Source organism: Elaeis guineensis, chromosome 14 (genome assembly GCF_000442705.2).
Source record: "Elaeis guineensis isolate ETL-2024a chromosome 14, EG11, whole genome shotgun sequence".
NCBI lineage: Eukaryota > Viridiplantae > Streptophyta > Magnoliopsida > Arecales > Arecaceae > Elaeis > Elaeis guineensis.
Genome location: NC_026006.2, coordinates 44,229,344 through 44,256,053, shown reverse-complemented (window position 1 = coordinate 44,256,053; position 26,710 = coordinate 44,229,344). Strand labels below are relative to the sequence as shown.

Genomic DNA, 26,710 nt, shown 5'->3' with positions numbered 1-26,710 from the left:
ATTTTCAGACTAACGGAGCCTGACACGGAGATCTTATTCTCGAACAATAGCACCCCAGGTGGCATCCTTGATAAGCTTCGACAATCACACGGACTTGATGGCGAGTTGGGCCTTCTCAGCTTAGTATGCTATGATGCTCCGATGATTGATCGTCCTTAGTTGGTTGGCTTCCTTTAAAGCCTCGTCTAGAGCTTTTCGGATCTTTGACAGCTCCTTCTAAGTAGAAACTTTTTTATTTAACTTCTTAACAATTTTTTCAAGGTCGTCTATACAGGATATGATTCTTATATATTGCAGATGCCTCTGATAAAGACTTCACTGATAAATGCTCGGTGATAGGAGCCAAAGGAATGTACTCGATGAGAATGCATGATCGAAGCTAGACAAATAAAAGGGAATATAAAAAGGTAAAGTGTTGTTCCATTAATGACTATTTTTTACAAGGAAAAAGAAGAAAAGAAAGTACAGATTTCATTTTGCGATCTCGCTATGAATATCGGAGGGATCAGGCACGGCTTCTCAAGGACCCGATGACTCTCCCAATGGATTGGCCATGGAAGCAAGAGGAGCTTCTTCCATCGCAGCCTCCTTGTCGTCCTCATCCTCGTCCTCATCAAGGAAGGAGAGATCGATGTTGAAAAATCGGGCAACGACTCGGTGGCGACAATCTTCAAGTCTGATCCCATGTCCCATATTAAAGGAATCTTGTCCATATGCAATCTAAGTGTCATGATATTCTGCCGACGTCTTGAAGCTGTCGACCGTCCGAACTAACTCCTGCTGGAAATCCTCTGAAACCTTGAAGGACTCCACAATCAATCGATGGGCATCATCCATCCTTTCCTCGACTTCTTGCTTGGCCTCGACGATCTGCTCCCTGGCCTCCGTCGCTCGTTCCTCAGCCTTTTGCTTGGCTTCGACAGGCTTCGCATTGGCCAACTGAAGTTTCTCTTCCCACTGCATAAGATCGGTGGAAATTTTTTCAAGGGACTCCCTTAGCTTATCGACTTCTATCTTGGCCTTTTTGGCTTGTTTGCGTACCCCGACCGCATCAGATCTGGCATCTCTGAGCAAAACCCTAACCATCTCCTCTTTACAAGAACGCTCCAAAGCATCGACTAAAAAATGGATAACCTACAAAGAAGATGTAATCAGCAAAAGGATAGGAAGAAAAACTCCAAAGAAGACTAGAGATGAGAATGGGACCTGATGAACAGCAGTCACAGAATATTGTTGTCAAGCACTGAGGTTCATCCGGCTAATGCTCCTCATCTTCTGAGGCAGTATTATTCTTTTGATCAACTCTTTGATGACTCTCCAGTCATCAAAGGTCGCATCCTCCGAAATGAAGACAAGATGGGCATATGGATCCGTCACCCCAGAAGGAGAATGCATGCCCCTTGGGCCAGCAACGATGGTGGGAGGTAGTGCGGGAGAAGGCTAACCCCCGATCTCCCGAGGAGGCATCGAAGCAATGGGTGGAGAAACCACAAGTGGGGGAGATGTTGGCGCTGGAGGGACTGCAGAGACCAAAACCACACTCGATGGAGTCAGACTTGTAGGGGAAGGGGTGGCCAAGATGATAGGGGCCTCGATCGATGAGCCATATTCATCTGTACCCTTTTCTCGATAGATCGTCGATTTCTTAGCAGCACCTTCAGACACAGTGGCCTTCCTTTTCTTTAGAAGGTTCTGCTTCATCTTGACAAAGTCTTCTGACCTCATTTTTGCAATCAGCTAAATTTAATCAGCGGTATAAAACTTAAAGGTGAATAAGGAGAACGGATGTAGCACTCACCCCTGGGGTCATCCTATCTGAGTCCAGTATTGAAAAGTACTTCATCAGACACCAATTCATCGATCGAGGGAGCCTCGAAGTCTCTGAGGACCTTGAAGAAACCTTCTTCCTCGGCCCCCAGCTTTGGGATCTTAAACGCTGAGGCCTCCGATCGATCCCAGCTTGGCAAGTTTCAGTCTTCAACTATGGAGCTAGAAACAAACAAAAATCGCTCCTTCCTGCCATGCACGGAAGATAGAGCACCCTTAATCAAAGGAGAAATCCCTCTTTGAGAGAAAAAATACCATCAATCTTTGGAGTGAGGATGTCTTTTGATGGTAAAAAAGGAGCGAAAAAGATCGACAGATGGTTGGATGCTAGCCATGAAGCAAAGAACTAAAAAGCCTACAGCAAAACTAAAAGAGTTTGGAGCAATGGTGCAAAAAGATAAACCATAAAAATGAAAGAGATCAAAGATGAATAGATGGACGAGAAATCTCAAGCCTGTCTGGATCGCTTTCTCATATACAGCAAGCCGACTGGGGGGCAAGTTATCTACTCGATCATCGGCTTTAGGAAGCTCGATGTCAAAGGTGGGAGGGATCTCATACCAAATCCGAATCCAACTCAAATCGTCCGGGTTCAATATAGAGCAATATCTGCTGGGACCAAGCTCGCTCTGCTTCGCCATTTTTAAGCAAAAAGGTTGCGAAGATGTCTAAAGAAAGAAAGGAAGAGAAAAAGAATAGAAGGATAGGAGAAGAAAACCCACCTGCGAGCAAAAGAAGGAGACAGAAGAAATGAAGTAGTCACCAAAAAACTCTGAAAATCCTTCGGGAAGGATTACGCCGTGGAAGGAGTAGCATCCCTTGCTTCAAAAAGCTACTGTAACAAACGAAAAAAAGAGGGAATGGAAGACTCTGGTAGAAATCAGAGAGATCAAAGACAAGCACTTCTTCTATTTATAGCCAGGAGAATGTATCATCCGGATATCAAATCATTTCTTTCCCAACAAGTCGAAGAACATAGCACACATGTCATTCTTCTATTTGTTCAGCCACTGCCGTCGGTTATAAGAATCAGCGCCATAATTCAAAAAGCAGATGATAAGATGACAAATATTTAATTCCATCATGATGACCCAAGACGTGCCACCTCAAAATCTGCTCCAAAAAATTGTGCGTGTCCTATCAATCCCAGAACTCTTTTCATATCATCGGCCCTAAAGCAACAAGTGTACTCCCTTCGCCTGACAAAGGTCAGACTCGAGAGTAGGAGGGTATGTGTTGGAGAAAATTTCGAACGGACCAAATTAGTGAAAAAGCCTATAGCCTAAAATGATTGCATCCGATAGGCCCATCAACTGAGGTCATTGCTGACTTAAGATCAGCCACTGCTTTCTCCACCGATTTGAGGTTGGCCATTGTCCTCTCCAATGACCCAAGATCGATCATTCATGCATTACGGAGCAAACCTCAGCAATGGCGACCGGCCCCTAATCGTCGCCGACTATTCCTCGCCTCTGTAGTTCTCAGATTGATAATTTCATTCAAAACACAAAACTTGCCAGGCAACAACTGTCACTAAGCCAATAAGGTAACCTCAATCGCAACATCTCGAAAATATCGAACGACAATCTCACATCCAATGAACACACCCTAATCATGCGAGATCATGCCAACCAATTTATCAATTGAAGCTCTAACTCTCCGTTATAAAGAAAATCAAAAGAGGACCCCTAAAAGATATGCAACCACTATCTCTCATGTTCTTCCTTCTATTGAGCGAGATTTTGACTTGAGCATTAGAAGGTTTTCGTCAAAGCCACCTCTGGTTAGGGACTTTTTTGTAGGTCGCATGCCCGGGAGGCCCATCTTGCCATCAGCTCTAGTGCCCTGCCGCTAGGTGATTTCCCGCACCAACAGATAATGGCTTGGAATCTGATGTGGAATTCTAGACGGTTGTTGCAAAGGATCTCAAGTATCCACTTAAAACTTGAAAATGATGTGAAAAAGCTTGATATTGGAGCTTGGTTAGCATAGGCTAAGGACCACAATCATTGAAGCCCTTTTGATTATAATCACAAATAAAGAAAACAGAAAATGATTTAACCCAAAAATGATAAATTTCTTGACATGTTGGCAATTGGTGGATCAAAAGGACACACTTGGCAAGTGAAGTTTTCCATCAAATGGGGCCACACTTGGGACACCATATGGTCCCTGACCTGCCCAAGAAAAATTTCTTGGATCGAAAGCTAACTAATAAAATTATTGAGCCTAGTGTGTGTACTACCATATCCATACTGATCATCAAATAAATATTAATTTGATAGTAAAAGCTAAATGGTTATTCATATACTCACAGCAATTTCTTTTTTAAAATCGGACATGCAGTTCTCTTAAAGGTTGAAGATCAAACTTTTGTTAACAAATATCCAAGGCATGACTTTCTTCTATTAATTAAAACTTTGGATTATTGCTGTAACTCAGTTGGGCTTGTAACCAAGCTTGATTTTGAATTGTTGTAACATAATATTCATCTATGTGTATCATGTATTATAAAAATTATCCAAGAATCATTGGAAGCAGCTATCTATTCACCTTCTTTTATCTCTCAACAAACTTCTATCCCTTTATGCTGCTTTTTATCTCATTTCAGAAGTGTTGTTCTTCTTGCTTTCTGAATCAGTTAGTGGAGTAATAATTGGATGTATGAACAGTTGTAGTGCCATTTAGAGCATGATAATGGTCATGAAGCTTGCAGAGAGAGTGATTGGTACCGGGATCCAAGCCACACACTTTGGTTCGCCTCATTAAGTTATTTGGTTGTAGATGGGTAGCCATCCGGGTGAGACAAGGAAAGATCATGGGTCTTGAGTTGCACCAAGTGTTCTTTTTAATGTCGTAACTAACAGTGCATATTAGTAGCCTTAGTGCCATCAAAGAGACTAGAGTTCATGGCAAAAGTGTTCGTCATTGACATCAAAGAGAACTTTGAGCCATACGCAGCATGGCATTCGACTTTTTTGGTGAGCAGAAAAGAGATGTTGAGAGGCACCAAAGGAGTGCCAATAATTTCCATGCGTCGGTTTGCCTCATATTGCATCTAAGTCTTCTCTCTTTGTAGCACTCTGAGAAAGAAGGTGGTGAATGATAAGTTTCCACTGCTCACGAGTGGTTCTTTCCTGTGATGTTTGCACCAATTCTGTTGTTCAAGAATGGCTTTATGAAGTAGGCCCATGGATCGAATGATATTCCGCGAACTTAATGCTTCAGTCCTTTCCAAGAAGACTAAAGGTGGATCTTGCAAATTGGTAATCATCGTCTCTGATGTTGAATAACTGGAATGCAAAATGAGATTTTATTTTCTTAATAATTTTTCTTCTTGAATACTATGTGCAAGAAAATAACTATGATTCCTAGAAGGAATTAGTGGAGGACAAGTCCTGATGATGATAAAATACTGCAAGATTACATATGATAAGTATGGATGCATGGAACTGCATTAATAGAATGAAGTTTTGATTTGCTGCAGAGCAAAAAATGAGTTTTTATTTGGAGCCCAGCTACGATACAGGGCAGACTTTGAGATTTCTGTTGGACGCCATATGCCCAATGGAGCATGGAAAATTTAATGTTATATAGTGCACGTAGGCCCCCAAAAAATATTATTATGGAATTCCACATTGCAGGGTAGCCCTTAGCAGTTCAGTTTCCATGTTGTCGCCAACTTAAATCGCATGAACTCAACAGAAAGTGATATTTATATGTAAAAATGCTTTTAGATCTGATCTTTTGCCTGCAGATTCTTACATTTGTATGCTCTATGCGTAACCTTCAATTTTTTGATAGATGTAATCTTGCTTTTGTGTAGTAATTTTGTTTTTCTTTTACAAAATCCAGAGAGAGATTTTGGGTGTGGGAGGGGGGGGGGGGGGGGGGGGTGTGGTTGCGGTGAGGAGGTGGATTGTATGGTGTTTAGTTACACTTCAGAATCAGTTGCCTTTTGCTGATATGGAAGTTTCACCACAATATGGGAAGAGTTACATGATATTGTATTATTTTTGATTCGCAAGAAATCACTATCTCTGGAATATGCAATGCAAATAAGAGCTTCCAAAACTTGGTCTTATTTTGGTGGTGTGTTCTTTGTATGCAGTCCTTGAAGGCAATTAACTTCTGTTATCTTGCAGCTCACCTAGGATGCTGCCGCAGGGGTTGCCTAAAGAATAACTCCAGCCCCTAAATTTCATGACAATCCGATAAGATTTACAAGATTATATATTTTCTTTTGATGCATAGGAAATGGTTGGCATTAAGATATGGAAAGCAATGTAATAAATCTTCATCAAGTGCTTCTCAAGCTTTGCAGTTTGTTTCAATTATTGTGCAGTATGTATGCAATCCTTGAAGACAATCGAGTTTCAGAATCTTCCAACTTCCCAGAGATATTTCTCCTGAAGTGGCCAAAAGAATCATTGCAGCCACTAACCAGAGCTGTTTGGTTGTAGCATCCATGACTAACAAGAAGAAAGTCAACAGTTCCTAGAAAAATAATACCATTGAATTCAAACCACTGCGAGTTCTTCATCAACTGCATTCCTCCATTCTGCACCACAGGTATATTTTGGCTGGCAAATAATTCTTGCTATAGCTGAGCCTTGCAGATTCTCATCTGTCCCATGACTATTTGTTTGATTGCAAAGCCAGAATCTATATATGAATATATAAATTCCCTATTCTACATGAGATCCTGTTTTGAGTTTCAGAAGGTCGCATCTGGCCGAGCTCAAGCTAAAGCAGTTGCTACCTGACAAGCATTGCTTTCCAAGCGGAGTAAATCCAATGCTTTAAAATAAATAGGTCATTGCACCAGAATACTGTGCTAAAGGTTGGTGTGCATCATAAGCAAAAATGGGTATTTCTCCTCCACCTCCATTTGTTGGGCTTATGTCATCAAAGATGACCTCAATGCACCACAACAGTATGGGAATTATTGAGTGTCTGGTCATCCCCATAATCTCAAAGCATTATAACTGGGCCTCCCATTTCCTTTCTGCAATGTTTTTATTGCTAATCCGACATGTATGGCAACCAAATGAATCTTCTGTTCTACTGAAAAGAAGAGTCATGAGATGTTGAGATCTCATTTCCAAAGTAAGCTTACATTATTCATCAATTGCTCGCCTTAGGAATAACCATCTGGCATTGTGGATGTGAGAGAATCACCACTCTATGACATTATATGGTGCAAATAGAATGAAGTATCCTATAGAACTATTTCTTATGTCTTTGTGCCTAAGACAATCTTTATATTCTTCTTTTGCTTTTGATCTTAGATCTTATAAATCGATGATGTAAGTTTTTTTTCAGAAGGCCACTAGATTAAAGTCGAAGCAACTCAGCAACACTACGATGAATATAGATCACAAGTTTAGTGGGAGGATCAAGAATCAAAATCATCATCATTATCCTTTATAATAGTAACAGAGCATAAAGGATTGCTTTGCACTAAACAAAGTAATAAATTTTCAATTAACAAGATATGTGGGGAATTGTCGTTGTGTTAAGCATGTAAGTGCTCTTCCCTCAGTGGCTTCCCTAAAGGCCTAAACTTTGTTCTCCAAGTGGCTTACTTACTATGGTTGTTAACCACAATATAGTGTTGGTTCTGAATGAGCAATGAGCTTATCCATTTATAAAGTGCGACTAGCAGCATCTGATACCGTTCGCCACCAACCCCTCACAGATGCTGAATCAAAGATCCTTCAGTTTCAAGAAGTATGAAATGTGGCTCCTTGATATATAAGTCAACTGTGGAATATATTAAGAGGAAGTATGCTTTTAAAGCACGATAAATTAAGAATCTTCAATTGAAGATCTTTAGCATGGATGACGGAAGATCTTTATGAAGTAACCAGAAATTCCAACATGTCAGATTTTACTTTTTCCAATTAGGCCTATGGATGAATCAGAGAGACAAACTTAGGATTAAACATTGGACACTAATTGTATTTTTGGTTGCTAGTCTTCTAGTGGAACCATAAAAGTAGTGTTTGATAGCTAAATGAATGGGTGATAAGGTATATATGCTGTAATGATCTTAGAAGACAATTATTCATCTCAACTTAGCTGTCAAGAGGGAATAAGCTGTCATTTTTCTAATTGCGAATGCGATCATATATGTGCCACAAAATTAGATTTATCTTATGGCTTGCATATGAAATTAATTCCTTGAAATTACGAGGTGAACACTATGAGGACTTCGTCAAATAATTTAGAATTTTCTCCCTTAGTAGTTTGGTTACAAAATCTTTCTTTAGTTAAAGCAAGGTTCTGTTGACCTTGTACACTTTCATGGCATCCTTCAAAATAGATGTGCATAGGTTTATAATTCTTGCTAATAACCATGCAGTTCTTACATGCAAGCAGGAGAAATGCTTCTTCTTCACAGGATACAATTTTTTATCCAGAGAAATGTTTCACAAGAAATTTGAATGATGCAATCCTTGAATTGAGTGCCATCGTAATCCAACATATGCTGTGCAACAAATGCCTCCAGCTTCATTATGCCTACAATTATTCAAAATTTTCAGGAGTGTTTGTTTACGAATAGTGAGGATACTCCCTAACCATGTCTACAAGTCTAGCTTTAATTTTTCCCATTGTTTATGTTTCTGCTTGTTATGTGAAATCATGCTGCTCTGGGTAATATAATTGAGAGAATTTCGGCATATGATGCTCTTAGGGGAGCCACTTTCACCTAAGGAATATAATGTAGTATCTTTTAGGTTAGTGATAATTATTTACTAATGAAGGCATTCAGATCATATCCATTTCTTGATCCCTATCAGCAATTTCAAATTATCATGATAACAAGAGTATTATCTGTGGTTCTTTCGAACGACCGAGGTATCACAGGTCTTTCATTACATTCCCCAGGGTCATCATATTTGGTAACTTATAAGATACAGTAAAAACTCTAGTGCAGCTCATAAGGTAGAGGCTAAGGGTAAACACCAGTATCACACACAATTCAATCAACTTAAATAAACATTACCGAAAGGAAAAAAAAATTCAATACTGTTGTGATGTAAAAGGAAGGACATCATTAATCTCATATTGATTGTGAGGCAAAACGGACTCTGGCTATACAGGAAGAGACCATTTTATTCCACGTAAGATATCTTTTAAAGGATAAAATTGTGAGGCCCATAAGACAACAGACAATATCTCACGTACTGAGTCATGAATCTTTGAACGTAATAAATATAAATAAATTAAAATAAAAATTTAAAAACTAAGTATTAATTTTAGAAGTTCATTATCGATGAGTTTATTTGTATTTATAAGTCATTTAAACATTTGCAAAGGAGCCGAGGGATGAGATGATAAGCTTATCATTTTGAGAATACTTAAAGAAAGAACTGTTTGATACAACTCTCTGTGCTTTTGGAAGGATTCTATGCACTTCACATTTGACATGGCTAATCAGCATAATTCATTGTGATCCACCAAGGAATTTTTTTTTTTTTTTTTTTTTTTTAACCTGGGAAGGGGAATCAACCAGCACATCAATCAACACCATGTCGGGAATTTACAATGTGGGAAACCATGTGGGATTCAAGGGGAAGTGGGAATATATTGTTCCCCGTGAACTTGTGTGGCAACTTGCCCACTTCTGCTATACATGTTGGAGTCCAATTCAGGAAACGGATTTTTTTTTTTTTTTCTACTTTCAGCTAGAACGTTGTCAGCTTGGACTGATGCATATCTCTCAAGAGATGTTTGGTTTGTAATCAAAATTGAAATAGAAATGAAAATCGAAATGGCTTGGAATCAGAATCGAAATGGCCAAATCCTCCAAAGCATTTGATTTGTGATCGAAATCGAAATCGAAATCAGAGTTAGAATAAAAATTTGAATTCATAGAGGAGAGTAGGAATTGAGTTCAATATAGATCGAGCCATTCCCATTTCACCTTGAAATCGGAATCGGAATGAAACTTCTCCCAATCAAACGGTTGGAATGTGAGTCATCCATTCCGATTCCGATTCCAGACCCCCACTCCCTCCAACCAAACACCCTCTTAGTACTTGTTCACAATCATCAGCTATAGTTGCTTCATCATATTCCATGTACCTCATGGCATGGCAGCGTTCTGTGCTAATTGGTAACATTATATACTTAGAGAGCGTTTGGTTCACAACTGGAATCAAAATGGGAATGAAAATCAGAATGATTTGGAATCGAAATCAGAATGGCCAAATCCTCCAAAGCGTTTGGTTCATCATCGGAATCGGAATCAGAATCGGAATCGGAATCGGAATAAAAAATTGAATCCATGGAAGAGAGTAGGGATTGAGTTCTATATAGGTTGAGCCATTCTCATTTCATTCTGGAATTGAAATAGGAATGGGACTCCTCCCAACCAAACGGTTGGAATGGGAGTCATCCATTCCGATTCCGATTCCGATTCTAAATCCCCACTCTCTCCAACCAAATATCTCCTTAAATCCTGTTTATTTGAAAAGAAAAAAGAAAAGGAAAAACATAAAACCCACCTCCATCAACATACCTTGCCGGCTCATATCTTATTGTTGTCATTATTATTTTTTAAAATATTATACAGTATTTGAATTTTTTTTTTTTGTTTTTTGGAGAAGTAGAATTAGAGAGCCCAGCCAAAATTATATATATTACTTGAGTGGGTCGGACTATTTTACTGAGACAACCCAATCTCATACCATTTTTCTATCGAAATGTTTGGTATTGGTTTTCTTTCTAGTACCCAATACTCTGTATCGAAACTGAAAATATTGAGAAGAATGAAAAGCTCTCGGTGTTGCACAATCAGATTAGTATGGTACTATCCTTACGCACTAGTATACACCTATAAGACCACTAGGCTTGGTATAGATATTTTGGTGTTGTATCATCCATATTGGTCGCAATTTCACATTAGAATGATGGTATAGACGGTACCATCCATTCAACAGTTTTGAATTCATGCTACACACTATCATTTTTTCTTAAGTGTGTATAAAAGTATGTATAAAATTTCTATTTTCAAAACTTTAAATATGCTACATACTATCATTTTTGGATTATGTTTGAGGCATATAATCACTGCCCTAAAGATCATAAAGGCTGCCTATGTGCATGCGAAATAGTGGTTGACGATCATAAAGGCCGCATAGTTGATGCTTCTCTCTATGCATGTACACGACAAGCGAAAAAAGAATCCTTCTAATCACTATATGATCCAGAAACAAGAAAGAATAAGATTTGGGAAGAAATGATATTAGACACAAGGAACAATATTGAGAATGGTGTCTAACCCTATGTTATAATAATATTTTCATGCTCTTAAGCAGGTTCTTTAGTTCAAAACTATATACTTTGTATTTTATATTAGATCCCTTTATATGGAGAGAGAGAGGATATGAACTTCATGAATTCTCTAACAAATGATGGATATCCTAAGAATTTTTTTTAATGATATGTCTTGTTGTAGTGTAGAAGGGAGGGCATCATTATTTCTATATTGATTATGAGTCAAGAAAGACTATGGTTTATATAGGAAGAGACCATTCTTTCCACATGAGATGCCTTTAGGATTAGAATTCAGGGATAAAACTATGAGACCCATATATGCCAGAGTGGATAATATCTGGTGTACCGAGCCATATACGCCAGAGTGGATAATGTGAAAGCCCGGCCCACTAAGCTCTGTAAAAAAAAAAATAAAAATAAAAATAAAAACAGAGCAGGAAGACTCCCGATCGGAGTCTTCCTCTTCCCCCGTTTCCGATCAAAAATCGGAGTCCTAGGGCCATTAAAAGACCCTAGGACGAACTCTATAAGAACCCCCCCTCTCCTCTATGGGTAGACCCTTCAGTCACGACGATTACCGAAGATTTTTCTCCGATTTTCTCGTTTGAAGCTATGGCCCCTCGACCTTTGCTCGCCGCGATTTCACACCGGTGGGGGTCACCGGAGGTTGTGGTAAGGTCTCCTTCCTCTCCCTCTCTTCTCTCCCTTCTTTCCTGTGCCTGTGGGCACGATTGCCGGCGACGGGTGTCGCCGGATTTTGTTGGAAAAGAGAACCTCTGTTCGGCCTCTTTTCTCCGATTTTCCGGCACCGACGGTCATCACCGACCGCCGGTACAGGCCCTCCGAACTCGGGGGAAGGCCGCCCTTGCCGCCAGCCACCACCGGGCAAGGGGTGGCCGTGAACGGCCGATGTGGGGAACGGGGACCTTTAGGTCCCCTGTTCCGGCCAAAGAAGGCCACGGGAAGGAAAAGAAAAAGAAAAAGAAAAGAAAAAGGAAAAGAAAAAGAAAAAGAAAAGGAAAAAGAAAAAAGAAGAAGAAGAAGAAGAAGAAAAAGAAAAATATATAGTCAAATAATAATAATAATAATAATAATAATAAAGAAAAGAAAAGAAGAAAAAAAAAGAAAAGAAAAGAAAAGAAAAATATATAAAATAATAAGAATAAAAAAAAAGAGAGAAAGTTTCGCTCATCCCTCTCTAAAGTCTTTCTCTCTCTAGAATTGGATTCGTTCTCTTTCTACTTTCTCTCTCTATTTTCTCTCTCTAAAAAAAATTCTCTCTCCAAGAAATCCTATGAATCCCTTATTAGGCTGATCTTCTTCACTTCTAGGGACCTATGACCTTAAATCGGGTTAGAGCCGAAGGGAGAGATTTATTGGACTGATCATCAAATCGGTCATTTCTTTATATTATATAATTTTATTAAAAATATAAAATTTATTAATGATTTAATATTTTAAATAGGACTGTCTGATTCTTTTAAGGAAGATTAAAAGGTCCAGGACGATCGAGGTAAGTAGATCTTATGCTCCTTATTTATTTTTTTTAAATGATCATATTTTTATGCAAAGAATTGATATTGATGAAATCATAAATTTTCATAAAATAAGGATCGGCATATGTGATATGAAAAAGCATGTTTTATTACGATCATTGATTTCATGAATATGTCTTATGAAAATAGCATGATTATGAAGTATGAATTTCATTATTTTTCCATCTATGTATATGTATGCTTTAAGAAAAAGATATAATGATTTCAAAGGCTCTCAGATGGCTATGAATGAATCTCTATGGGAAGGTCGACATCCGGAGCTAGCATCCACATGAAACATGGCCCTGCCAGCGGGTATAAAGTTGGCACATAAATTAAGAACTCTGTCGATTAAGAAACATGGCCCTGTCACGGGTATAATAGTGACCTTAGCACGAATATCTGTGAGCAATATTTTGAAACATGACATGAATACATGATGAAAATGAATTACGATTCATAATTGTGAAATATACATGATTTATGCATGCATGATGAGCTTATAACTTATTTTATTATATGCTCTATGAAATATTTATTTTTGCAATAATTATTATTTGCTAAATGATGCATTATCATAGAAAACTTATGCTTGATCCGGTAAGGAAGCGGAAGTCTACTTACTGAGCTAGTGTAGCTCATATTCTTTTTGTTTTCTCTTTCATGTACAGAGAAATAAGGCTAGGATCGAAGGAAAGAGAATCCAGGCTTGGAGATCAGCAAAGCAAGTTTAGAAATTTTACTCTAGGAATTCAGTTTATATTTATGGATTGTAGTCATTATGAATTTTAAGACTTGGATTATTTTATCTTTGGATTTAGATGCTCTGAACCAGTTTTGGTTTAATTAAATAATTGAATTAAACTTTATTATTACATTTATTTGAGATACACCTGTTATTATATTTAAGAAGATGAATTTTGGCTTCGTGTTATCGTGGGTCCATCCCTCGGTAGCATGACCGTGTTATGTCCCGGGTTTGGGGCGTGACATTTTATGGTATCAGAGCAATAGGTTTAATCAAGGATAGAACTTAAAATCTAACAGTGAGTAGCTAGGTTACGCATAGTTAGACTCTGACTTAAATTATTAACTGTACTGTAACTCTGTTATAAAATAACGTAATAATGATTGGCATTTGAATAGGAAGCGATGAGCGATAGGGAGGGCGAGACTTTGGCAAATATGGCCGCTAGGACAAGAGGAGCAAGAGGAGCAAGACTGACGTCACGAGGAGCTGACAATCAACCAGCTGAGCGGGCTCCTGACGCACCGGCCACACAGGCGGACATTGCTGGTGTATGTCAAGTGGTGGCTCAGCTTATTCAGCAGCAGGCACAGACTGCTCCTCGACCGACATTATCTATGGAGTCATACTATGAGAGATTCAGAAGGCTCAACCCACCTCTATTTGAGGGTGGATCTGATCCTATGGCTGCAGAGACATGGATTTGAGAGATGGAAACGATGTTTGATGCCCTGCAATATCCTAAGAATGTGAAGGTCCGATTAGCCATTCCTATGTTAAAAGAAAATGCCGAGTTTTGGTGGACTGCAATAAAAGCTGCCTATGGGAACAATGATGATCAGCTTACTTGGGAAGAATTCAAAGAGATATTTTATGATCAGTACTTTTCGGAGACAATGAGATTGGTAAAAGAAAATGAGTTTCTAGCCTTAAAGCAAAAGGATGATATGACGGTGCTAGAATATGCTAACAAGTTTAATGAGCTAGGCCGCTTCTGCCCCCAGCTTATGGAATTCGAAAGGAGTAAAGCTAACAGATTTGAACAAGGTCTAAGATATGAAATTCGATCCCGACTATCTTCTCATATTTTCAATAACTACAAGGACGTATTGGAGCGAGCTTTGAAAGTGAAATTTGAATTGAAAAGAGCAGAACTAGAAAGAGGAGATAAGAAGAGACCAAGATCAGTAGGAAATCTAAAGGATCAGCAGAAAAATTTTAAAAGTAATAACTCCGATAAGAAGAAAGAATCTTCATCCTGCTCCTACTGTGGAAAAAATCACAATGGACCTTGTCTCAAGAGGATTGGAGCATGCTTCTTATGTGGTGAAAAAGGACATATGGCTCATGATTGCCCAAATAAGAAAAGAGATGACTCTAGATCTAACAAACCAGTTGATCAAAAATAAAAAGGAAACGCACGAGTGTTTACTTTAAACCAGCAGGAGGCCAATGCAAATGATCAAGTGGTGACAGGTATTATCCCAGTCAATTCTAATTATGCTCGTGTGTTATTCGATTCTGGCTCTTCACACTCTTTTATATCTCTCAAGTTTGCTACTTCTTTGAATTGTGTGTCTGGAAAACTAAATGAACCATTATATGTTAGCACACCTTTTAAAAATATTGTTGTTGCTGACATTATTTTCAAGAATTGCATAATCCAAATAGAAGAAAAAGAATTAGCAGCAGATTTGATTTAGCTAAATATGTATGATTTTGGCGTTATTCTTGAGATGAATTGGTTATCTTCGTACCATGCACATATTGATTGTTTTGGAAAAAGAGTGGTATTTCAAATTTCGGATGAATTGCAATTCTTCTTTCAAGGCGAAGTCCATAATACGGAATCCAAACAATCTTTGGGTATTATCTCAATCATGAATGCAAGAAAAGCTTTAAGGAAAGGATGCAAAGTATTTTTGGCCCATGTAATAGATGTCGAGAAGGAAAAGATAAAGTTGGATGATATCCCAATTGTCAAAGAATTTTTTGATATTTTTTCAGATGAACTACCCGGATTGCCCCCAGAGCGTGAAGTTGAATTTAAAATTGATATCACCCCAGAAATCGGACTTATTTCGAAATCTCCTTACCGGATGGCTCCCGTAGAATTACGAGAATTAAAGGATCAACTGCAAGAACTTTTGAATAAAAAGTTTGTCCGGCCAAGTATATCACCCTGGGGAGCTCCTGTGTTATTTGTGAAAAAGAAAGATGGAAGCATGCGATTATGCATTGACTATCGGGAGTTGAACAAGGTAACCATAAAGAACAAATATCCTCTTCCACGAATAGATGACTTATTTGATCAACTTCAGGGTGCTTAAGTTTTCTCCAAAATTGACTTACGATCAGGCTATCATCAACTAAGAATTAGAGATGAAGATGTACCTAAGACTACATTTAGAACCAGATTTGGCCATTATGAATTTTTAGTAATGCCTTTTGGACTAACCAATGCACCGGCTGCTTTTATGGATATGATGAACAGGATTTTCAAGCCATATCTGGATCAATTCGTTGTTGTTTTTATTGATGATATCCTAGTGTATTCTAAAAATATAGAGAAACATGAGAGACATCTGAGGATCGTGTTTCAGACCTTGAGAAAAGAGAAGCTCTTCGTCAAGCTTAGCAAGTGTGAATTCTGGTTGGATAGTGTTGTCTTCCTCGGCCATGTAATATCTAAGGAAGGAATCTCAGTCGATCCAAAGAAGATAGAAGCCGTGGTAAATTGGCCTCGTCCGACTAATGTGACGAAAGTTAGAAGCTTCTTAGGCTTGGCTGGTTATTATAGAAGATTCGTCAAAGGATTTTCTCAAATTGCAATTCCTCTGACTCGCTTAACTCAGAAACGAATAAAATTTGAATGGAGCAGTGAATGTGAGCAGAGTTTTCAAGATCTGAAGCAACGATTGATATCTGCCCCAGTTCTTACTCTACCATCTAATGAAGGAGGATTTGTCATTTATAGTGATGCTTCTAAGAAAGGATTAGGTTGTGTGTTGATGCAGAATGATAAGGTCATAGCTTATGCTTCTCGATAATTAAAAGCCTATGAGTAGAATTATCCGACCCATGATTTGGAGTTAGCAGCTATTATTTTTGCTTTAAAGATTTGACGACACTATTTATATGGAGAATCATGTGAAATCTTTACTGATCATAAAAGCTTGAAATATTTATTTATTCAAAAAGAGCTGAATATGAGGCAAAGAAGGTGGCTTGAACTATTAAAAGATTATGATCTAAATATTAAATATCACCCTGAAAAAGCTAATGTGGTGGCAGATGCACTTAGTAGGAAGTCTTCAGCGAATGTGATGACTCTGCTATCCTTTCAGCAACAAATTCTTAGGGATCTTGAAGATTTGCAAATTGAAGTGACTTGTTCTGATGTTAAGAATGTATTAGCAAATTTAATGGTACAACCAGCATTGATCGAACAGATAAAAATAGCCCAACAAAGTGATATTCATTTATGTTAGATTAAGAAGGACATGGAGAAAGGATTACGAACTGAGTTTAGACTCCATACAGATGGAACTCTTTATTTTGGAAACAGATTATGTATACCAGGTGATCCTGAACTAAAAAGAAAAATTTTGGAAGAAGCTCATAAATCCCGTTTCTCTTTTCATCCCGGTAGTACAAAGATGTATAGAGATTTAAAATAACTCTTCTGGTAGAATGGAATGAAGCAGGAGATAGCTCGGTTTGTATCTCAATGCTTGATATGCCAACAAGTGAAAGCCAAACATCAAAGACCTGTTGGTCTGCTAAGACCATTAGAGATACCAGAATGGAAATGGGAACATATCACGATGGATTTCGTTACTGGACTTTCAAGGACAACAAGAAAAAATGATGCAGTGTGGGTGATGTTGATCGACTTACTAAATCAGCTCACTTTCTACCTTTTCGAGTTGGCACTCCGCTTGATAAGTTAGCCCAGATGTATATTGATGGAATTGTACGTCTGCATGGTGTTCCAATAAGTATTGTATCTGATCGAGACCCACAATTTGTATCTAGATTTTGAAAAAGTTTTCAAGATGCCTTGGGAATAGAATTGAGGCTTAGTACTGCATTCCATTCTCAGACCGATGGCCAATCTGAAAGGATAATTCAAACTCTGGAGGATATGTTAAGAGCTTGTGCTTTTGACTTCGAAGGACATTGGGATAATCATGTGGCATTGATTGAATTTGCATATAATAACAGTTTTCATTCTAGTATCCAGATGGCACCCTAAGAAGCCCTATATGGAAGAAAGTGTAGATCCTCTCTGTATTGAGATGAAGTGGGTGAAAAGAAATTAATTGATCCCAAGTTAGTTCAAGATGCCAGAGATAAAATTTATCTAATCAAGAGAAGACTCAAGGCAGCACAGGATAGACAAAAGAGTTGGGCAGATAGAAAAAGAAGAGAATTAGAATTTCAGGTCGGTAATCATGTTTTTCTAAAAGTATCACCTACTAAGGGTGTCATGAGGTTCGGGAGGCATGGCAAGCTGAGTCCGCGATATATTGGACCTTTTAAAATTTTAAATCGAGTAGGAGATGTTGCATACGAACTAGCCTTATCACCAGATTTATCCAAAGTGCACAATGTCTTTCATGTTTCACTACTGAAGAAGTTTGTACCTGATCCAAACAGTGTGATAAAGTATGAGCCATTGCAAGTTCATGAAGATCTAACCTATGAAAAATTTTCTCTGCGAATTATTGACCGAAAAGAGCAAGTTCTAAGACGGCGTACCATTCCATACGTAAAGATTCATTGGAGTAATCATGAAGAGAGAGAGGCTACTTGGAAGCTTGAAGACGATATGAAGATGAAATATCCGCACTTATTTAAAAATGAAGGTATGTTAAATTTTGAGGACGAAATTTTTTTTTAAGAGAGGTAGAATGTGAAAGCCCGGCCCACTAAGCTCTGTAAAAAAAATAAATAAATAAAAATAAAAATAGAGCAGGAAGACTCCCGATCGGAGTCTTCCTCTTCTCCCATTTTCGATCAAAAATCAGAGTCCTAGGGCCATTAAAAGACCCTAGGACGAACTCTATAAGAACCCCCCCTCTCCTCTATGGGTAGACCCTTCAGTCACGACGATTACCAGAGATTTTTCTCCAATTTTCTCGTTTGAAGCCGCGGCCCCTCGACCTGTGCTCGCCGCGATTTCACGCCGGTGGGGGTCACCGGAGGTTGTGGTAAGGTCTCCTTCCTCTCCCTCTCTTCTCTCCCTTCTTTCCTGTGCCTGTGGGTACGATTGCCGACGATGGGTGTCGTCGGATTTTGTTGGAAAAGAGAACCTCTGTCCGACCTCTTTTCTCCGATTTTTCGGCACCGACGGTCATCACCGACCGCCGGTACAGGCCCTCCGAACTCGAGAGAAGGCCGCCCTTGCCGCCAGCCACCGTCGGGCAAGGGGTGGCCGTGAACGGCCGACGTGGGGAACGGGGACCTTTCGGTCCCCTGTTCCGGCCAAAGAAGGCCATGGGAAGGAAAAGAAAAAGAAAAAGAAAAGAAAAAGGAAAAGAAAAAGAAAAAGAAAAGGAAAAAGAAAAGAAGAAGAAGAAGAAGAAGAAGAAAAAGAAAAGAAAAAGAAAAATATATAGTCAAATAATAATAATAATAATAATCATAATAATAATAATAATAATAATAAAGAAAAGAAAAGAAGAAAAAGAAAAGAAAAGAAAAGAAAAATATATAAAATAATAAGAATAAAAAAAAAGAGAGAAAGTTTCGCTCATCCCTCTCTAAAGTCTTTCTCTCTCTAGAATTGGATTCATTCTCTCTCTACTTTCTCTCTCTACTTTCTCTCTCTAAAAAAAATTCTCTCTCCAAAAAATCCTATGAATCCCTTATTAGGCTATCTTCTTCACTTCTAGGGACCTATGACCTTAAATCGGGTTAGAACCGAAGGGAGAGATTTATTGGACTGATCATCAAATCGGTCATTTCTTTATATTATGTAATTTTATTAAAAATATAAAATTTATTAATGATTTAATATTTTAAATAGGACTGTCTGATTCTTTTAAGGAAGATTAAAAGGTCCAGAACGATCGAGGTAAGTAGATCTTATGCTTCTTATTTATTTTTTTTAAATGATCATATTTTTATGCAAAGAATTGATATTGATGAAATCATAAATTTTCATAAAATAAGGATCGACATATGTGATATGAAAAAGCATGTTTTATTACGATCATTGATTTCATGAATATGTCTTATGAAAATAGCATGATTATGAAGTATGAATTTCATTATTTTTCCATCTATGTATATGTATGCTTTAAGAAAAAGATATAATGATTTCAAAGGCTCTCAGATGGCTATGAATGAATCCCTACGGGAAAGTCGACATCCGGAGCTAGCATCCACATGAAACATGGCCCTGTCAGCGGGTATAAAGTTGGCACATGAATTAAGAACTCTGTCGATTAAGAAACATGGCCCTGTCACGGGTATAATAGTGACCTTAGCACGAATATCTGTGAGCAATGTTTTGAAACATGACATGAATACATGATGAAAATGAATTACGATTCATAATTGTGAAATATACATGATTTATGCATGCATGATGAGCTTATAACTTATTTTATTATATACTCTATGAAATATTTATTTTTGCAATAATTGTTATTTGCTAAATGATGCATTATCATAGAAAACTTATGCTTGATCCGGTAAGAAAGCGGAAGTCTACTTACTGAGCTAGTGTAGCTCATATTCTTTTTGTTTTCTCTTTCATGTACAGAGAAATAAGGCTAGGATCGAAGGAAAGAGAATCCAGGCTTGGAGATCAGCAAAGCAAGTTTAAAAATTTTGCTCTAGAAATTTAGTTTATATTTATGGATTGTAGTCATTATGAATTTTAAGACTTTGATTATTTTATCTCTGGATTTAGATGCTCTGAACCAGTTTTGGTTTAATTAAATAATTGAATTAAACTTTATTATTACATTTATTTGAGATACATCTGTTATTATATTTAAGAAGATGAATTTTGGCTTCTTGTTATCGTGGGTCCATCCCTCGGTAGCATGGCCGTGTTATGTCCCGGATTTGGGGCGTGACACCCATATACGCCAGAGTGGATAATATCTGGTGTACCAAGCCATGAGCCCTTGGCCACAATAGTAGCACCCTAGATAGAGGATCAATCCTGCGATTGTGGGGCTCCTCCCATCTGTACACAAGCCTGTGATAAAAATAAGAAAGAGGGCACCTCCCATCCGTACGCAGACTTTTCCTTAACTGGAGGGCTATATTGTGGTGCAGAAGAGAGGGCATCATTAATTCCATATTGGTTATAAGTTAAGAAAAACTCTGGCTTATATAGAAAGGGATCATCCTTCCCATATGAGGTGCCTTTTGAATTGAAATTCAGATGGACAATATCATGAGGCCTATGGACCATGGGCCAGAGCAAATAATATCTCACATGCCAAGTCATGAGCCCTTGGCTGCAATATGTCTCTATATTATCTTGGAGTGGGAAGTTTACAATAGTGGATTTGACTGGAAGTCGCCACCAATTTTATTTTTGAAGAAAAGAAAAAAAATTGAATAATACTATAAGATCTAAGAAAAAGGCAAAGTCCTTAAAGGCCAAAGTTTGGTATGCTCCTTGAAGATAGTAAGGGAAGAAGTTAGCCACACACTATCCTAGAGACCAAGTCCAATTAGTATGGGTGAAGGATCTCTTACATGCTACGATTTTAAACCCGAGATGAAGTTAAAACTCGAGTCGAATCTTTAGAGAGAAGTAAGAATAATATATATGATGGAAGACCACCAAAGCTTTGAAGCATTGCATGGCTTCATCCAACACCGTGTTTGAATAAGTGTAGAAACTTATGCTTTGAGGTTAGTATCAAAATCAATTAGGGAGATAAGACACACTAAGATGATCACAAGACCTATAAGCACTCCACAGAAAAATACAAGATGACACAACATAAGTATCCAATAGAATTAGATTTTGAAGGTTATGTCAAGCCATAGTTCAAGAAGAAATTTCATTTGAATTAGTGAAAAGAGAACCTTTAATAGTATCAACATAGAATTTTCAAATAAAAAAATTTGTTACATCTGATATTAAAATCGCTATTTTAATGCATCTGAAAGCACCTAAAATGGAGCTTGGATGAGGAAGTTATGGCCACTTTATTAAGGAGTTGTCAAAAGCAATGAAGTTCTAAATACTAATGAAAATACCATTCTATGGCTTATTAATTTAAGAATGACTTTTTAAAAATATTTTATCCAAATTTTCTTATTTCTTTCTTCTGGAAAGTCATATTAAATGAGTTACAATTCGAATAGAAAAGCAATTATATTTTTTTGTTATTATTTCTATATTTCTTTTAGGTAAATTATTGTATCCTTTGAAAATTAGAAAATGTCTATTGGCCTTAGAAAATCTTTCCTATAAATTTCTCCTCAATATACTCAATTTTCATCAATAATTGAAGGCTAATAGAAGTTTTATCTTTTTCTTCTTTTTTTAAGATTTCTCTCAAATTATCATGTTGCAAGAGGCTTCTGAGGAGCCCATGGTGTGAGGCAATGGCTTGCAAGAAGATATTAGTGCAAGATAGGGATTCTTCTTCCGAGGCCTTGCGAAGATCTAAAATGTGAGGTTGAACATGTAGTAGGAGGGGAAGGTACTAGACCTTCTAATATTCTTATAGTTTTAGATTTTCATTTTTCCCCACTTTTAGTTCTAGTTCTTTTCTTTATTTTCCCATTTCTAGTTTATTTTTCAATTTTTTTATTTCAATTAAAATTCTACTCATAATTCTTGGTTCGAGTTTTTTTTTTGTTATACTACTTTGATCTTATGTAAGATAAGGTATTTTACTAGACTCCTTATTTGCGTTACTTGTAATCATCTATGCTAGGATCATACTGAATTATTCTTGTGAATGCACTTTAAGTGACACTCACTAGAGTGGGTGCAACTAGCAGTTGGAGCCAACCTGAGAATTTGCTATACATGCATATTCTTTTGGAAGGTAAAAAGGCATGAATTTATTATCTTTTATTTGAGAAAAATTAGATAACAGAGTTTGGAACCCGATCTTAGCTTAAATATTAAAAAAAAAATCAAAAAAAATAAAAGAAGATATGCAAAGAAGCTCTAAGAGGAAGCAATTCAGATCTAAGCAAAAGAAAAATCGATATAATCAAATGGAACAATATTTATTCCAATTGAAATGTGAATTACAAGATATCTTGAGAAAATACATCACCTAGTATGCAATTGAAGATAATCAACAAGAGAAATAAAAGAAAGAGGTAGGAAAAGAAAGGCTTATGCAGATCGGCTTGCTAAAGCTTCTCTCTTTAGGAGAGAGCCCCATGGGATATGCAGATCGGCTTGCTAAAGCTTCTCTCTTTAGGAGAGAGCCCCATGGGACACCTCATCCTGCCTTAGATCTCCTTCTAACTTTTTGGATATTAAAATTTAGCTTTCTTTGATGGTGTTAAATAGGATACAAGAGATCGTAGAGGAGAGTCTCTCCATAGATTTGAGCTCTCTCTTTCTTGACCTTTCTTCTCCTATAAAATAGGTAGAATTTTTCTAGATCTATCCAAAAATCTCTCTAAAAGTCTTTTCAAAAATAGATGTTTAAGGAGCTGCCCCAAAAAGCTTAAAATTGAGAGAATTTAAGGGAGATTACCAAGATGTACATTACTCAATAGGATTTTAGAGTACCCGAGTAGGATTTTAGAGTCTTCCAAAGATTTGATGGTAATGACATTACCTAATGTCAACCAAAGGTAGGCCTTCTTCTTTTGCCATGAATCATGATCCTTGATAGCCTAAATCAAAATATAGAAAATATAAATAAAATTCAATGGCTATCACTACAAGAAAAGAGAGTTTTTGTGATGAATTTATTTATGAATTAATAATTTTTCATCGTAAATAAGATAATTTACGATAAAAAATTATATTCATCACTAATAATAAAATATTTACGATAAAAAAATTTTTCATCACAAATAACTCCATATTTGTGATGAAAATAAAATTTTATTGTAAATATATTTTATTTGCGATGATTATATTCATCATAAATAATAAAATATTTATTTTAATTTTAAATTTTCAAATATTAGCTATAAAAATAGTTTCATTGTAAATAATATAAGTGTTTACGACGAAAACTTATTTTTCATCATAAATATATGTTATTTACAATCAAAAATTTTTATCACTAATATTTAAAAAAAATAAAAAATTTAAAAATTAAAGATTATTTGTGACAAAAATTTTTCATCATAAATAATAGACTATTGCCAATGAAAACTAATTATTCGTCACAAATACCTTCTTATTTACAATGAAATTTTTTCATCGCTAATATTTAAAAAAAATAAAAAATTTAAAAAATTTAAAAATTATAGATTATTTATGATGAAAATGTTACGTTACAAATACTAGAGTATTGGTGATGAAAATAAATTTTTCATCACAAATAGATCTTATTTATGATGAAAAATTTTTATCGCTAATATTTTAAAAATATTAAAAATATTAAAAATTATAAATTATTTATGATAAAAATATTAAATTATAAATAATTAAATATTTATGATAAAAAATAGATTTCTATCATAAATACATAGTGATTTATGATAAAATTTTTTCATCACTAATACATGAAAAAAATAAAAAATTTTAAAAATTAAAAAACTATAAATTATTATGTATTTATGATAAATATCTACTTTCCATCATAAATACTCACTATTTATGATGAAAAATTTTCATCACTAATATTTAAAAAAAATAAAAAATTTTAAAAATTCAAAAATTATAGATTAGTTACGACAAAAATATTACATCATAAATAATTAAATATTTATGATAGAAATTATCTTTTCATCATAAATACTCATATATTTATGATAAAAATTTTTATGCTAATATATTAAAAAAATAAAAAAAAATTAAAATTTCAAAAATTATGGATTATTAATGATAAAAAAATTTTTCATCATAAATAGTCAATTATTTAAGATAAAAATATTTTCATCGTCAATATTTCTAAAAAATTTAAAAATTATAAAAATTATTTACGATAATATTTTTCATCTTTAAATTTTTTGAATATGTCTCATTACTCAATTTTGCATAGGTTGTTGGTTCTATGGACTGACCAGAGGTCATAAAGTACAAAGATCTTGTATCTGCTTAAAAACATAAAAAAGAAATGATACTGAATCTTTATATGTTAAAACATAATTCACAAAAAAGTTATCCAAAGATTCTCAAATATATACCAAACTAGTCCTCCTAAACTTTTTTAAATAAAAGCTCTTCTAAACTTTTTAGTAATTGTATAAATCATTTGCATGATGATGTAATTAAATCATGCATAATAGGTGTAATATTCATCAAGTTCAAAATTTATAATATTGATTAATCAGGTCCAAATAGCAAGATATTTTTTATAATAAATCATATTAATTATGGTGTCTCTATCTAAGTTATTCTAATAAAAAAAATAGAGCATAATTAATATCATACAAAATAATAATATTTATCATAATTTTTTTTAATAAATTAATATTTTTTAAAATATTTAGTTATCCATAAATTATTTTAAGTTTAATTAGAAGATATGAAAAGTAATTTTGAGTATTTGGTTATCTCAAAGGATCAAAGTCAGTTTCCAACCTGAGGATCTAAATTCAAAAATATTTAGAATGATTTGGACTGATAAAAACTGAAATGATTTCTACTCAAGTAATCAAATATTCTTAACTCAAACTACAGTTGATGCTACTAAAGTATACTTTTCATAGTATTAAATGAAATAAGTTTCAGCAACAAGAAAAATGAAACTAATAGAATATGACTGTATAGGGTAGATATGTGTTGCATAACTTAGTGAAAAAAAGCTTGGAACTTAAATTTAATATAAAAATAAATATATAAAAATAAATTAATATCTTTCCTAGTTTATTCTTGCTTGAAGAAGAGAGAAAATTGTATCCCATAAAATCACATATCATTTTTAAATTACAAAAATAATACCCTCTATGCATATACTCAACTACAATAAATATTATTTATCATTATCATTTATTTTAAAAAATTTCAAGAATAGAGATTGGAGGAAACTTGATTGAGATCCAATATATTTATTAACTAATTTTGAGCCCCTGCATTGTATGTGGGTTCTAGGTCATATAATGGATTATTTTTTTAAAAAATATATATATCGTAAAATAATGTCCATCCAAAATTTTTTTATGAAAAATAAATAGCAATGAAAATTATTTTTTGTTACTAATAAGATAATTAATGATAAAATATTTTATTTTCATCGTAAATTTTGTTAAAAAATTGGGATAATTTTCTTCATCAAAAATTATTAGCAACAAAAATCTTTTCAGTCGCTAATAACCTAATTAACGACGCAACATTTTTCATCGAAATAATATTTTTTTGGTGGGAAAACTTTTTTAGCATGAAAATGAAGAAATTTTTTTTGGCAGGAATTATTAGCGATGAAAATTATTTTTCATCGTTAATAGAGTAATTAACGATGAAATATTTTTTTCATCCCAAATAATTTTTTTTGGTAGGAAATTTTTTTACCGGAGAAATTTTTTTTTAAATTATTAACAATAAAAATTTAGTTTCCGTCGCTAATAATATTATTAGCAATGAAAATTTTTGTTATTAATAGTTCACATCACATCACGTCTCTTCATGCGAAACCCTTCTTCTCCCCCCTCCCCATTTCGCACAAAATCCCTTCCCCCCCTCCCCCTCTCTGCTTCCCCCCCTCCCCTCCGTCGCTTCCCGCTGCTGCATTCGCTGTAGTCTGCGTCTGCTGTCGCTTCTCGCCGTCTGTCGCCATCGTCATCGCTTCCCGCCGTCCACATCCGCCGAAGGTAATGATTTCAAGATTTTTTCTTTTTTTTTTTGGTGTTGATTGGGCCACCAGGGGGCCTAAGAGTGGTCGACCGGCGGCGACAGAGACAGGGCCAATGGTGACTAAGATCGGGCCAACGGGGATGGGGTCTAGGGCCAGAGATGGGGTCCGAGGAGCGTTTGGAGCGAGATGTGGCCGGTGGGGGATGTGGCCAGGGAGGGGGCGACTGGCGGCCCTATCTCCGTCGTCGGGGAGGGTGTCAGCCGGTGGAGATGGGGTCGGGGAGGGGGCAGCCGGTAGCTGGGGGAGACGGGGCCGGGGATGGGGCGGCAGGGAGGGAGGAAGGGAAGAGAGAGAGGGGGGAAAGAGAAAAAAAGTAAAGAAAAATAAGA

General features: G+C 36.1%; 1 pseudogene; it reads left to right on the top strand.

Annotated features, from left to right (window-relative positions):
- The first annotated feature begins 13,458 nt into the window (after positions 1-13,458).
- Positions 13,459-26,440, top strand: LOC140853607 (uncharacterized; annotated as a pseudogene).
- Positions 26,441-26,710: the final 270 nt, after the last annotated feature.